At 37.9% G+C, this 10,102-nt stretch overlaps 1 pseudogene; it reads left to right on the top strand.

The window, feature by feature from the left end:
- Positions 1 to 7,547: 7,547 nt before the first annotated feature.
- Positions 7,548 to 9,290, top strand: LOC146374429 (uncharacterized; annotated as a pseudogene).
- The last annotated feature ends 812 nt before the right edge of the window (positions 9,291 to 10,102 follow it).

Genomic DNA, 10,102 nt, shown 5'->3' with positions numbered 1-10,102 from the left:
ACAGTGTCTTTCAAAGCTCATATTTTTAAATTTTTTAAACTGTGTGGATCCAAGCGGAGGGATCAGATTTTAGTCATTCTTTGATTCAAAGAATATGAACTTTTAATAATCATTCAGTTGTTTTCTGACTCTAAATGTTCTTTTCTCATTACTTAGCTTTTTCTAATTTACAATTTAAACATTTTCAGCTTTTTTCCAACTTCTTCTTCTGTGTAACCTTCAGCTTTTAGCAGTTCAGCACTTTTGTTTTCAGGTTAAATTCGGGTTGTTTTTTTTTTATCTCATTCAAAATTTTCAACTCAAAATTCAGCAATTAATTCATTTCAGTGCATACATTCAGATTCAAGCATTCACACTGCAGTTTCTTCAGAAAATGCACCTTTCTAGTTAGTGTGAATGCTTGTAAAAGCATTCACAGTATTGTTCTTCTAATCTTTATTAGTGTGAATGCTTGTAAAAGCATTCACAGTATTGTTGTTGTAATCTTTATTATTAGTGTGAATGCTTGTAAAAGCATTCACAGTATTGTTGTTGTAATCTTTATTATTAGTGTGAATGCTTGTAAAAGCATTCACAGTATTGTTCTTCTAATCTTTATTATTATTATTATTATTATTATATATTCCGTACGTTTTTTGGCATCTAATTCCTTCAAAACCGTTCAACTTAGAAAAACCATTCAAACACCGTTAGATTCCTCTTCTTTTGGACATCACTGCTTCTATTTTTCTCATTTTTAACATTTATATTTTTAATTTTATTCAACTTTTTTCAACAAAAATTTCCCATGTATTTCAATGGAGAGACCCTTCAAATCCTCATTCAACTTATTCATTTTTAAACTCTTACTACTTCCACATACGTTGATATAGAGCCACCATTCAAACTTTAAAATGAAGAGAAGACATTCAACTATTCAACTTGTATTTATCTTTTCAATATCTATTATACTTTTTCTTCAGTTCCAGTTTAAGTTTCATGATGTTTTTTCAGCCATTTCAGAGTTTATAATGGGTGTGTATGGGACGGAATGTTGGGGCTAGAGTGAGACAGCTCAACTGCTAGAGTGAGAGGAGCAAAAAAATTAATCTTAAAATCTTTTTTAAAACTGCTGCTGTGTCCGCAGCGTTTGCTCTACAGCCATCATTTTACCCTCAAAACGTAGCCATCGCTGTCCTCTTTCATCCAATGTGTTTACTATTGTACTAGGTGTTATGGTTCTTTCATAAATGTCACCAATGCACAGCCTCCTCCCTCCAACTCTTCCATAGACTCTAATGTTAAAATGGCTCAGAAGGTTCGTTTGAAAATCAGAAGAGCATGGTGTCTTTCCACTGTCACCACGTCCATATAATAAACTCCACAGGCATGAAAACTGAGAATTCAGTAGACTAGACATTGCTGTCGCTCACGGTGAAAGAATTTCGTCAATACGACTTGTACTTTTCATTTGGGAACGATTTGTTTCGGCTTGATTTTTCTGTTCATTTTAAGCAGCAAAAGTGAGGTGCATGTCTGTGTCTGTGTGTATGGAGCCATTGGGTGCAGTCACTATAGCAACCAGGCTCACACCTGCCTGCTTAACGAGCTCTGCCTGCCACTGTGCCAAGATTCATCTTAAACACTTCTCTTTCAACTGCTGCTGTGTCCACAGTGTTTGCTCTACAGCCATCATTTTACCCTCAAAACGTCGCCATCGTTGTTCTCTTTCCAACACAATGTCTTTGAAAGCTCAGAAATGTCAACTTTTTAAACTGTGTGGATCCAAGTGGAGGGATCACATTTTAGTCATTCAGTGATTCAAAGTATATGAACTTTTAATATTCATTCAGATGTTTTCTGACTCTAAATTTTCTTTTCTCATTTCTTAGGTTTTTCTAATTTACAATTAAAACATTTTCAGCTATTTTCCAACTTCTTCTCTGTCGTTGTCAGTTTTTAGCAGTTCAGCACTTTTGTTTTCAGGTGCAAATTTCTGTATTTTTCATCTCATTCAACATTTGTAACTTAAAATTCAGCAATTAATTTTTTTCAGTGCATACATTCAGATTCAAGCATTCACACTGCAGTTTCTTCAGAAAATGCACTTTCTAGTTATTATATCATATTCCGTACGTTTTTTGGCATCCATCTCCTTCAAAACCGTTCAACTTAGAAAAACCATTCAAACACCATTAGATTCCTCTTCTTTTGGACATGACTGCTTCTATTTTTCTCATTTTTAACATTTATATTTTTAATTTTATTCAACTTTATTCAACAAAAATTTCCCATGTATTTCAATGGAGAGACCCTTCAAATTCTCATTCAACTTACTCCTCTTTAAACTGTATCTACTTCCACATACATTGACATAGAGCCACCATTCAAACTTTAAAACGAAGACAAGACATTCAACTATTCAACTTGTATTTATCTTTTCAATATCTATTATACTTTTTCTTCAGTTCCAGTTTAAGTTTCATGATGTTTTTTCACCCGTTTCAGAGTTTGTAATGGGTGTGTATGGGACGGAATGTTGGGGCTAGAGTGAGACAGCTCAACTGCTAGAGTGAGAGGAGCAAAAAAATTAATCTTAAAATCTTTTTTAAAACTGCTGCTGTGTCCGCAGCGTTTGCTCTACAGCCATCATTTTACCCTCAAAACGTAGCCATCGCTGTCCTCTTTCATCCAATGTGTTTACTATTGTACTAGGTGTTATGGTTCTTTCATAAATGTCACCAATGCACAGCCTCCTCCCTCCAACTCTTCCATAGACTCTAATGTTAAAATGGCTCAGAAGGTTCGTTTGAAAATCAGAAGAGCATGGTGTCTTTCCACTGTCACCACGTCCATATAATAAACTCCACAGGCATGAAAACTGAGAATTCAGTAGACTAGACATTGCTGTCGCTCACGGTGAAAGAATTTCGTCAATACGACTTGTACTTTTCATTTGGGAACGATTTGTTTCGGCTTGATTTTTCTGTTCATTTTAAGCAGCAAAAGTGAGGTGCATGTCTGTGTCTGTGTGTATGGAGCCATTGGGTGCAGTCACTATAGCAACCAGGCTCACACCTGCCTGCTTAACGAGCTCTGCCTGCCACTGTGCCAAGATTCATCTTAAACACTTCTCTTTCAACTGCTGCTGTGTCCACAGTGTTTGCTCTACAGCCATCATTTTACCCTCAAAACGTCGCCATCGTTGTTCTCTTTCCAACACAATGTCTTTGAAAGCTCAGAAATGTCAACTTTTTAAACTGTGTGGATCCAAGTGGAGGGATCACATTTTAGTCATTCAGTGATTCAAAGTATATGAACTTTTAATATTCATTCAGATGTTTTCTGACTCTAAATTTTCTTTTCTCATTTCTTAGGTTTTTCTAATTTACAATTAAAACATTTTCAGCTATTTTCCAACTTCTTCTCTGTCGTTGTCAGTTTTTAGCAGTTCAGCACTTTTGTTTTCAGGTGCAAATTTCTGTATTTTTCATCTCATTCAACATTTGTAACTTAAAATTCAGCAATTAATTTTTTTCAGTGCATACATTCAGATTCAAGCATTCACACTGCAGTTTCTTCAGAAAATGCACTTTCTAGTTATTATATCATATTCCGTACGTTTTTTGGCATCCATCTCCTTCAAAACCGTTCAACTTAGAAAAACCATTCAAACACCATTAGATTCCTCTTCTTTTGGACATGACTGCTTCTATTTTTCTCATTTTTAACATTTATATTTTTAATTTTATTCAACTTTATTCAACAAAAATTTCCCATGTATTTCAATGGAGAGACCCTTCAAATTCTCATTCAACTTACTCCTCTTTAAACTGTATCTACTTCCACATACATTGACATAGAGCCACCATTCAAACTTTAAAACGAAGACAAGACATTCAACTATTCAACTTGTATTTATCTTTTCAATATCTATTATACTTTTTCTTCAGTTCCAGTTTAAGTTTCATGATGTTTTTTCACCCGTTTCAGAGTTTGTAATGGGTGTGTATGGGACGGAATGTTGGGGCTAGAGTGAGACAGCTCAACTGCTAGAGTGAGAGGAGCAAAAAAATTAATCTTAAAATATTTTTTAAAACTGCTGCTGTGTCCGCAGCGTTTGCTCTACAGGTATGATTTTACCCTCAAAACGTAGCCATCGCTGTCCTCTTTCATCCAATGTGTTTACTATTGTACTAGGTGTTATGGTTCTTTTGTAAATGTCACCAATGCACAGCCTCCGCCCTCCAACTCTTCCATAGACTCTAATGTTAAAATGGCTCAGAAGGTTCGTTTGAAAATCAGAAGAGCATGGTGTCTTTCCACTGTCACCACGTCCATATAATAAACTCCACAGGCATGAAAACTGAGAATTCAGTAGACTAGACATTGCTGTCGCTCACGGTGAAAGAATTTCGTCAATACGACTTGTACTTTTCATTTGGGAACGATTTGTTTCGGCCTGACTTTTCTGTTCATTTTAAGCAGCAAAAGTGAGGTGCATGTCTGTGTCCGTGTGTATGGAGCCATTGGGTGCAGTCACTATAGCAACCAGGCTCACACCTGCCTGCTTAAGGAGCTCTCTTTCACTCTGCCAAGATTCATCTTAAACACTTCTCTTTCGACTGCTGCTGTGTCCACAGTGTTTGCTCTACAGCCATCATTTTACCCTCAAAATGTCACTATCGTTGTTCTCTTTCCAACACAGTGTCTTTCAAAGCTCATATTTTTAAATTTTTTAAACTGTGTGGATCCAAGCGGAGGGATCAGATTTTAGTCATTCTTTGATTCAAAGAATATGAACTTTTAATAATCATTCAGTTGTTTTCTGACTCTAAATGTTCTTTTCTCATTACTTAGCTTTTTCTAATTTACAATTTAAACATTTTCAGCTTTTTTCCAACTTCTTCTGTGTGGTTGTCAGCTTTTAGCAGTTTAGCACTTTTGTTTTCAGGTGAAAATTTCTGTATTTTTCATCTCATTCAACATTTTTAACTTAAAATTCTCTTCTCTTTCAACTTCTGCTGTGTCCGCAGCGTTTGCTCTACAGGTATGATTTTACCCTCAAAACGTAGCCATCGCTGTCCTCTTTCATCCAATGTGTTTATTATTGTACTAGGTGTTATGGTTCTTTTGTAAATGTCACCAATGCACAGCCTCCTCCCTCCAACTCTTCCATAGACTCTAATGTTAAAATGGCTCAGAAGGTTCGTTTGAAAATCAGAAGAGCATGGTGTCTTTCCACTGTCACCACGTCCATATAATAAACTCCACAGGCATGAAAACTGAGAATTCAGTAGACTAGACATTGCTGTCGCTCACGGTGAAAGAATTTCGTCAATACGACTTGTACTTTTCATTTGGGAACGATTTGTTTCGGCCTGATTTTTCTGTTCATTTTAAGCAGCAAAAGTGAGGTGCATGTCTGTGTCCGTGTGTATGGAGCCACTGGGTGCAGTCACTATAGCAACCAGGCTCACACCTGCCTGCTTAACGAGCTCTGCCTGCCACTGTGCCAAGATTCATCTTAAACACTTCTCTTTCAACTGCTGCTGTGTACACAGTGTTTGCTCTACAGCCATCATTTTACCCTCAAAACGTCGCCATCGTTCTTCTCTTTCCAACAACTTGTCTTTCAAAGCTCAGAGATGTAAACTTTTTAAACTGTGTGGATCAAAGTGGAGGGATCACATTTTAGTCATTCAGTGATTCAAAGAATATGAACTTTTAATATTCATTCAGATGTTTTCTGACTCTAAATGTTCTTTTCTCATTTCTTAGGTTTTTCTAATTTACAATTAAAACATTTTCAGCTATTTTCCAACTTCTTCTCTGTGGTTGTCAGTTTTTAGCAGTTCAGCACTTTTGTTTTCAGGTGAAAATTTCTGTATTTTTCATCTCATTCAACATTTGTAACTTAAAATTCATCAATTAATTCATTTCAGTGCATACATTCAGATTCAAGCATTCACACTGCAGTTTCTTCAGAAAATGCACTTTCTAGTTTTATATGTATGACTAAATTTTTTTGCTCTTATTACTTTATTATTATTATTATATCACTAGGAATAAATAATAAGGAAAAGATATTGGATCAGTTTTTATTGTGGCCATAGTATATACAGTATTCTGGAGAACGTATAAAATCTCACTGTATGTCCGTGTGTGTGTGTGTGTGTGTGTGTTTGTGTATAGATTTTAAATTATTACTGAACTATAAAACCAATATTAAACACAACTGCAGTGCTTTGGTTCTATAACATTCTTCTGTCATTACTTTATCATGGATTAGGTGAAACGAGTTTTTAAGGGTGGATAATTAAGTAATAGATCAATGCAATAGCAAATTGTGCCTTGTTGTTGTTGTCAGATGGACAGCAAGTGGAGAGTGATGGATCAGAGGAGATGGAAGGAGGAAGAGAGGCAAAGAGTGAGTCACAGGCAGAGTCTAGTTTATTTCCCACAGTTTTATTAAAAAAAAAATCTGTTGCCTTATGCTTCCAAGTGCTGTTACCAATATGATTCCATATTAGATTCTTGATGAATGTGGGTTGTTGTTATTCAGCCTGGTTCTGTGTGCTCCTTTTTAACTTTGAGCACCCGCCCCTAAAACATCTCTGCACAGCGCTGGTGCTCACTTTTATACAACATTTTCCTGAGTGGATAATCAACCCACTCTGCACTGTTTTACAAGCCTCAAATCCCTGCTTTTTCAGGTGCTGGAAGAAGGCTGGGCAGTGCACGTTTGCTGACAGGTGATAAGTAAAATTTAAAATGACAAAAATACAAAAAACTTGGCACAAAACATGAAAAACACAGCAAAAACAAAATGTCAAACATAATGTCAGTTTTCTGTATAACTCCTTCGCACTCTCTTTCGACCTTCATCTTCCTGATGCTGCTGTGACGCTGTGCTTGTGATTACCTTAATGACTCTAATATCAGCGAAAAGCACTGAGTCGCTCCTTTCAGAAACCATTGGAATTTTTAAGATTGCACAAACTGTTCAAGATTTACAGTAGTTTAAAGAAACATTGGAAAAACCTTTAGCTGGTGGCAGGTTAGAGGTTAAAGGATTGCTCACAATGAGCATAGCATGTGCAAGCCTTAGAACGGTCACCACAGCAGGTCATCTGCCTTCATTTCACCCTATCCTTACCATTCTTCTCTGGCACACCAACCGTTTGCATCTCCTCCTTCACTACAGCCATGGATCTTTTTTGTGGTCTTCCTCGTTTCCTCCTGTTTGCAGCTCCATCTTCAACTTTGTTCAACATATGCACTGTCCTTCTAGTGTACAAGTCCATGGTGGTTTATTAAAAATTGGGTAAACACTGAAAATTTGTAATGATTTATGTTACTACAGCACCATGTAGCACCGTAGCTATTTTAAAAACAGTCATTTGTGGACTGTGCTTCTTTTTTGCACATGATTACAATAAATTCATCTTGTCAGCTGGAAAATACATCACAATTCACTATTGTGAACAAATAAGTATTAGTATTTTTATTAAATTAAATAATGAATGCAGTATTAAAGTATGCATTTATTATTCTGTTTTCTGTGCTGTCACCTACACAATATGTTGTATTTCTTCCTAAAGGTCTTCCATGGCAGAGGCAGGGCGTCCCATGTCAGAGCTGCATCCAATGGGAGGAACTATTCCACTGCAGCCTATTTTTTCCAGCCAGTCCGTCTTTGACACCACAGAGACACCTACACAAGTAACATCACCCTCTGGACTGCCTCAACGACCATGTTACAACTGCCAGGAGAAATCCCCCAGTGAAATCTGTGAAGACCAATGTCATTCAACTCCTACTGCAACAGAAACTGCTAAACACCAACAAAGCCCATCTGAACACTTCCCGCTCATCATGGCTTCAAATCACCCACTTCGTCCAGTTGTGACAGAAACACTTTCAGACAATTATGAGATAGTTGTGAATACAAACACTAATTATCCTGAGACCATCAGAACAGAGCAGAATGTGAAGCTGGCCTCCCTGATTGTTCACAGGAGTCACTCAGACACTTTGCCTTTGGCGAAAACTGAAATTGCTTACCACAGCAGAGATGCAAGCGTCCAAGAGGCTGAGACTCACTCCATGATGGCTTGCAAGCAGCCCATGCAGCTACATCAGTGCAACACTGTTACCACTATTTGCAGTGGACACTGTAGCTTACAGCATCCTCAGAGGAGAGGTCTCTGTATCTCATCTGATGACGCAGATATCAAAGCGCAGTGTCAAGGAGAAGGCGGCCCTCTTTCCACTAAATGTGACAAGCCACACTGTTGCAGCTCCTATATCCACCATGCCAATTTTGAGGATACATTTGCTGCCTACTGCCATCCTCAGCCTATTCCAGCCCCCTCGCAGATGCTGCCACGTCTGGCAGGCTCCAGTATCCAGCCTCCAGTACCACCTTCCTCAGCAGGAAACCACCTTACACTGCCTCGCCTCTTCTCCTCTGTTAGTGAGACTGGCTTAGATGCCAAACATTTGCTGCATTGCTGCAATCTGAGCTGCTCCTGGATTAGTTCACTGCCACCTGGTACTGGCCCACAATGCTCCCAAAAACACTTAGGTAAAGATGACTGGTGCAGTACGACAACTGGCCAAGAAAGAATCACAACACGTGACATGGGAACTATGACAGCCCAAAAAGTTCTGAGAGATATCGGGGTGCAGACAAATCAGACCACCGGTTCTCATGTGTTCCCTCAGCTCTATCTGGCAGAAACTAACAAGAGTAAGATGTCTTCTAGCCAGACTGACAGCGACAGAGACAAAAAAGCAAGTCCCCAGTCAAGGAAGTGAAGTGGGATGGAGAAGAGATGACATGGGAGGTCTATGGGGCCTCCGTGGACCCTGAGGAGCTGGGTCTCGCCATCCAGAAACACCTTGAGCTGCAGATCAAGGAGACAGCAAACCGTGCGGCCAAGCTCTCACAGCAAAACCCCAACCCCTCCCAGCAAGTCAGGAATGCTGGCTGTCACAGAAAAAGAAGGATGATGGGCTACCTCCAATCTCCGGCTTGCTGCAGTTGCAGCTCTGCAGCTGTTGATTAACTGAGCACCTGACAGATGAACAGGACCTGAACACTGTGCTTAGTAGCCACAAGGGCTGCTCATAGCGTCAACCTCAAATGTCTGGATGATACTGCATTCTTATAAGACAAACCTCTATACCAAATTGAATGGAAAAACTTTTCATAAAGTGATCCTTATTCAAATATTGTAAAGATTATGAAAGCCTGTTAATGATTAAAGATCACTATGAAAAAGAAAATGTTAGAAATAAAACAAAAAACAACAAATTTTTGTTCCATCATTTCTTAGTGAAATATTACCCAGGGACATATTCTATTTATCTCTCAGTGGATGCAGACATCATTCATCAATAGTCCAGAATATGCTTCTGTGCACTATTACTGTTAATTAAATTGGTGTTTAGCTCAGTCAACACATAAATCTTCACATTTTCACTGCCAGTTTTGCACAAACAGTACAGTACCAACTTCTAAATAACATTCATTCTTTTGGAGTTAACAGACTCCATGACAGTTCTCTGGGAAACTGCTAAAACTTACACGTTTCACCTCTTTAATGCTGCATTTTTATTGGTCATTAAAATTGTCAAAATGTTTTCATCTAATCTAGTTCTAGCTGTTGAACTGAATCTCTACCTTTTATTAAGAGTGTTTCATGAATGAAAATGAAAAATGCCTGAAGTTCCCCATATCTTAATATAATAATAACTCACGATTAACTGCACAGTGGTGTGTAAAACACATAGTGAGTGAAGGTTATCAACTCATCAAGTTAACCCAGCGTTTCCCCTGCGAGTTCACATCATATGACCCTTCTACAGAAAATGATCCCTATGAGTGCCACCTTCTCAGAGATGTTATCAAACTGTGATAAAAAAAATTGTGAAGATCAAAAGCATATACCAATAAAATGCAACGCTTTTGTAAAAAGGATACAATACACAATAAGATTTTAATTAATTTAAATACAGTCCCACAACCTGATAAAGGAGATGTGGAAATCACGTCAGTTTGTCACAGATCAAAGTAAAATGGTAAATGGTCTTTATTTGTATAGCGCTTTACTAG

Source organism: Perissodus microlepis, chromosome 14, assembly GCF_051167445.1.
Source record: "Perissodus microlepis isolate ML-2025 ecotype Zambia chromosome 14, ASM5116744v1, whole genome shotgun sequence".
NCBI lineage: Eukaryota > Metazoa > Chordata > Actinopteri > Cichliformes > Cichlidae > Perissodus > Perissodus microlepis.
The sequence above is the reverse complement of the archived record's forward strand: the minus strand, read 5'-3'. Positions and strand labels throughout refer to the sequence as shown.